Genomic DNA, 5,826 nt, shown 5'->3' on the forward strand with positions numbered 1-5,826 from the left:
AAACTTCAGGTTTCACATCCTCATGGAGCATGTGGCCTCTTCTAAACAGTCAATCTTCTTTTTCATTTGATAGATGTTAGTTTAAGCTATTACGTGATACTGGTGCATGCCAGTTTCTATATTCTTAGTTTTTTTGTTTTCCTTCTCTCTCAGGGGGCAAAATGTGCTTTTCTATTCACAAACAAAACTCACTTGTATGAGTATATCAGAATACTATGGAACAGTAGGTTTCAAATATGGTTGTATTTCATATTGAATATATAGTATACCTTTCCATGGTAAATTTGCAGGCACCCACATAAGGACGAGCATCTTCATTTGAAAAAAGTGAGGTACAAACTTTTAAAATACATTTCTATTATAGGTAGCAAAATGGAAGAATGTTGATATTATGAGTAAAAGAAGTATATATAAAAAAAATTATGTTTAAGGGCCCAATTTTATTTTCCACACATGGCCCTCAAAATCAACGAGACGCCCCTGCTAATTAAATATCTAATCTTCGTCTTAATTTCAAGGTTCCAATGAAGAAAAAACTATATAAACCTTGAAATAAGGACCAAAACGGTAAAAAAAAAAGTGCAAAATTGGAATAACCAAGTTAAAAAATACAAAGAACATGAAACAATTCAGTAATTTATTCTAAATAATCACATAATGAATTGATTTCAAATACATCAGTTTCTACCATGGATAATAAACTTATACACTACAGGTGCTCCCTGAAAGTTGATATTTGACGCTTATTTGCAAATAAATGTGCATTTTTTTTTAGATATTGCGGTGAAATGATTTATATAAAATTGGAGCCTCTGATTCTTTGCATATTCTTTCACTCTTGATGTTATGAAAAGAGAAATTTATTGGTTTGCGATCTTTCATCTGATTTTTTACTTTCTTCCAAATTTTAATTGGGTGTTCGGTATTTATATTTTTGGCTTCACTACAAGAATAGAGGCCTATGCAGACGACAATTAGGGACTCTGTACGGACGACTTGTCGTCGGTAAAGCTTATACCGACGACATGTCGTCTATACAAAGTCGTCGGCATAACTCCGTCGGTAAAAGTCGAAAATGTCGTCGGGACAGGTGTCGTCGGTATAGAATAACTAATCCAGACGACAAGTCGTCGGTAAAGGATCGTCGGGATTGATTTTCGAGGAAATAAGAAAAAGTTTTATTCGGAACCTATACCGACGACTTGTCGACGGGAAACGTGACGCCTTATACCGACGACTTGTCGTCGGGAAAAGGATGATTAATACCGACTTGTGTTTTTAATAGCTAAATTTTTAGGATTTGATACAGCAGTGTTTTACTTATATGATTAATCAAGTTCTGGCTTTGACTTATTATATTTATAAGGATAGAATAAATTAATCTCCAATGAATTCTGGAGTGTTTAGTATATTGGTATTTATACAAAATACAATAGTACAAGATAAACATAATTCAAATACAACAATATGCCTATCAACTAGGAGTAATCAAACTTAATCAATCTTATAGTTAATACCCCCTCTCAAGCTAGAAGGTGGTGGTGGACCAACACATAGCTTGGACCTGAAGTGCTCAAATAAAGGTCTTGGAAGACTTTTAATAAAGAGATGTGCCACCATACGTGTAGTTGGAACAAAACGAGTAAGTAGCTTGCCGGAGGTGACCAACTCTCTCACAAAAGGATAATCAATATCAATGTGTTTGGCACACTTATGGGCAATATGATTTTGTCTAAGAAAGATTGCACTCTTGTTGTTAGAATAAAGACATGGCGTAGGAGAAATTGGAATATGGAGTTCTCGTAAGAAATGAATAATCCAAATGATTTCTGAAGTCGTGTTTGCCATAGCCCTATATTCTGATTCACAACTAGAACGAGACACAGTAGGTTGTTTCTTGGAACTCCATGAGACAATATTGCCACCAAAAAAGATGGAACAGACATAGGTTGAGCGAAGTGTCTCGATACAGCTTGCCCAGTCAGCATCCGAGTAGGCAATGAGAAGAATAGCGGAAGAACGTTGGTAATGAAGACCAAAGGTTAAGATTCCCATCACATATCGGAGAATGCACTTGACTGCCTGAAAATGAGCATTGGTGGGTGCATGCAAGAACTGACTAACCTCATTTACTACATAGGATACGTCACGACGAGTGATAGTGAGGTATTATAGAGCACCTACTAGAGAACGATAGAGAGTTTGGTCATGAAACGGGTCACCATGACTACTTAATGCCTCGGAGGTAGAGAGAGTAGTATAGACTGGTTTTCCATCCAATAAGTCGGCTCTTGATAGAACGTCTAAGGGATATTTAGATTGAGTAAGAAACAATCCATTTGTAGTGTGAAAAACCTCCAGTCCCAAGAAGTAGCTGCTTTTTCCAAGATCCTTAATAGCGAATTTGTGACGTAATCTAGCAATAAATGCTGCAATAACCGCATGATCATTTCCTGTTAAGATTATGTCATAGACATAAACAAGAAGAAATAGAATGATGGAGCCTCGTTTAATCAGGAATATAGAAGGGTCGGCACGGCTGCAAGTGAAACCAACTTGGATTAGGAAGGAACTAAGGCATTGAAACCAAGCTCATGGAGCTTGTTTTAAGCCATAAAGAGCGTTTTTGAGACGACACACATGATTCGGAAAACGTGAGTCAATGAAACCAGGCAGCTGTTCCATGAAGACAGTTTCATTAATATCTTCATTTAGAAATGCATTATATACATCAAGTTGATGTAAAGTCTAGTTTTGATGAATTGCAAGAAAAAGAATGATACACACAGTAGACGTTTTCACAACTGGACTAAATGTATGAGAGTAATCGAGACCCGGTATTTCAGTAAAGCCTTGGGCGACTAATTAGGCTTTATATCGATCTATGGAACCATCATATAGATATTTTATGGAAAAAATCTATTCGGATCCAAAAATATTAGATGTAATTGGTCTAGGAACTAATTCCCAAGTTTCATTATTTTGAAGAGCTTGTATCTCATCATGCATGATGTCAAGCTATTTGGAACGTTTGGCAGCTGTTTTGAAGCCCTTTAGATCTTTATGAGAGTTCATCGAAGACGTGTCGGTAGCAGTAGAAATCGCTGAAATGGGCTTGCAAATAGATTCATTAGTACATAAATGGCATGGGCTTGGACTCGTATTGTGACATCCCAGAATTTAGGTCAAAGACTGTGAAAGGTCAAGTTCATAGTAAACCTCTTGGTAATTTGACTCATTGAGTTTTAGCGCATCTTATGAAAAATAAATGAATTCATTTCAACTAGTATAGGATACCATATGGCAACTTACTTCCAAATGTGTAAGCTAACAAACAAATAAAATACCTCAAACTGCAACCATAGTTAATGCATCTGAAAAACTAAAATTCCGTACTAAGCAGTTGAGAGCAAAACAAACACTCTAGTCTCGTAGTACATGTTTCTTTGTTTCCGAAAATATAAAGAATGTCCAAAACAGAGTTTTTATGCAAAAGATACGACCGTTTTAAAAATTCAAACCAGTATAATACTGATTTTCTTAAAAGTGCTAAAAACAGTTTCTATCCGTTGAGGGACTTGCATACATCAGATGAAAATTTTGAGAACTTTTTTGGACTCATGTCATAGTCTATTATTTAATTTCATACTTGAAATATTTTTAGTAAAAATATTTATAGAAGTCGAAAAATAAGATGTTTTGAATCAGTTATTCGTTAAACCTAAAACTATTGATTTCAACATGATTTCTATTATTGGTAATGTATTCCGGAAATGATGTAAAGGTCCAATACGATTATATGTATATTAGTAATAAGTTTCATGTAACCTTAGTAATGTATGTGTACTATAAACTTAGTTTGACAAAAATGGGTATGTGATAATGAATCGTTACATTTCTATAACCATATAAATACACAAATTTATTATATATAAACCAAGTGCGATTGCTAGAGTTTAAATAAAACAAATATGATAAAATTTTTGAGTTGTTATTTATATAAAGCTAAAATCCTAGTCACCTGGGTCCATTTAACCCATAAAATGATACACATATATTATATGTATATGCATTGGTATCATGTATATGCATTGGTATCAAATGACAAAACCTGGGTCCATTTAACCCATAAAATGATACTTGTATATGCATTGGTATCAAATGACAAAACTAGACGCATGCATACCTTGGTGTACAAAAAGCTCAATAATACATCAATACATACATAAATACATACCAAATCACAACAAATACATTGCTTAAATCTCTACCTAAAATACATGAATCATTAAACCAAAAAAATCTTTACAAAATTGACTCAAGGTACACTAAATTGACAACTAAAAACCATGACTTTACTTTCACATTTCATCACATCCAATTTTACACACAAAGTAAACATTTTTATACAAAACCATACACAAAAAAAAAATCCAACATCCAACACTTCATGTAAACTCTTACACCCCTAGTTTCCTTCTTCTTTCCCTGCAATCAAATAAGATATACATCAACACCCAATCTGAAATATGAGGAATTAGTTATGCTAGTTATCCTCCTATCTTCTTTGATTCAGCCAAGAACTCAAACCACAAGTTGGATTTTACCTGTGAAAGTCAAGAAGAGGCAGCCCCGTTTTCTTCTTCATATAGATTGCAAGCAGCAAGACAATCTCATCACCATCGTTCTTCTTAATTCTTTCCAGCCAAAAATCAAACCCAAACACCCACTTAGGTTCTATCGATATATATATATATATATATATATATATATATATATATATATATATATATATATATAGAGAGAGAGAGAGAGAGAGAGAGAGAGAGAGAGAGAGAGAAAAGAAAAAAGAACGAAGGCAAACTGCTTGAGCAGCCCTCCCTGCACCTACCGAGACCACCAGCAGCACGTACCACTGCTTCTGTTCTCATTTTCCTTCCCTTTGAAACCTCTTAGCTACACCAAACCCTCGATCCAAAAACCACTGAATCTCTTTCCCTTTCGCCCCTCGCTATCGGACAGAAAAAGCGCAGCATCGCTGCTCTTCCCTCCATCTCTTCGGCCCTGTCGACCCCCGGAGACGCTCCCTTCGCGATCAATCAACCAAAACATCCAGATTAGCCGCCTGCGGGCTTCTTCTCTCCTCGGTCTTTTTCGTGACATGCGACGATCAAGGACCCGGATGCAGAGCCGCCACCCTCGTGTTTCCTTCTTTTGATTTTGTTCCCGTATTTCTTTTTTGCTCGAAAGATGGACCACCAGAGGCGTTCGTTTTGTCTTGCCTTCGATCCGTTCTTTTCCTTTGCCCGATCAATGAATGGCAACGGGCACAAAAGCCCAAATTTCTTTAAGTTTGGTCCATTAAACAAAAACAGTACCTCCATGAGATTTCTTTTTATAAAAGCACTAAAATCATTTTGTATTTATGAAATGGATTAAATTTACCCTCATTCGACAAAACTTTATGAAATCAGTCCCAACCCCCAAACATTGAACCCATTTAATCAAAATAACCCCTCCTTTGGTTATTTTTAGCAAAACAAATCCCAATATTTAAACTTTGATTTAAATTAAACATTTATGCCCCTTCCGTGGAGATTTCTTAACAAAACCAGTCAAATCCTAAAACATTAATTCAATTTAAACCATTTCAGTCCCTCCCTTAAATTATTTTAACCAAATCAGTCCTACTTTGGTTAATTAAATTACCAAACAACCCCTATAGTGTAAATTTGTTACACAATGGTCCCGAAAGTGTTTCAAAGTTCAAGAGTCGTGGCTTTGCGGTTTCTCACGTCAAGCTTTCCAAAAATAAACAAACTCCGA

At 35.5% G+C, this 5,826-nt stretch overlaps 1 long non-coding RNA gene across 1 annotated transcript; it reads right to left on the reverse strand.

Moving 5' to 3' along the window:
* Positions 1-4,333: 4,333 nt before the first annotated feature.
* On the reverse strand, positions 4,334-5,302 carry LOC145122846 (uncharacterized). The gene is made up of 3 exons (XR_013714759.1): positions 4,892-5,302; positions 4,608-4,697; positions 4,334-4,488 (listed from the first exon to the last, which is right to left on the reverse strand). It is a non-coding gene; the product is annotated as an uncharacterized LOC145122846 (long non-coding RNA).
* Between the last annotated feature and the right edge of the window lie 524 nt (positions 5,303-5,826).

Source organism: Lactuca virosa, chromosome 6 (assembly GCF_052849685.1).
Source record: "Lactuca virosa cultivar CGN04683 chromosome 6, Lactuca_virosa_CGN04683_v6, whole genome shotgun sequence".
NCBI classification, from domain to species: domain Eukaryota; kingdom Viridiplantae; phylum Streptophyta; class Magnoliopsida; order Asterales; family Asteraceae; genus Lactuca; species Lactuca virosa.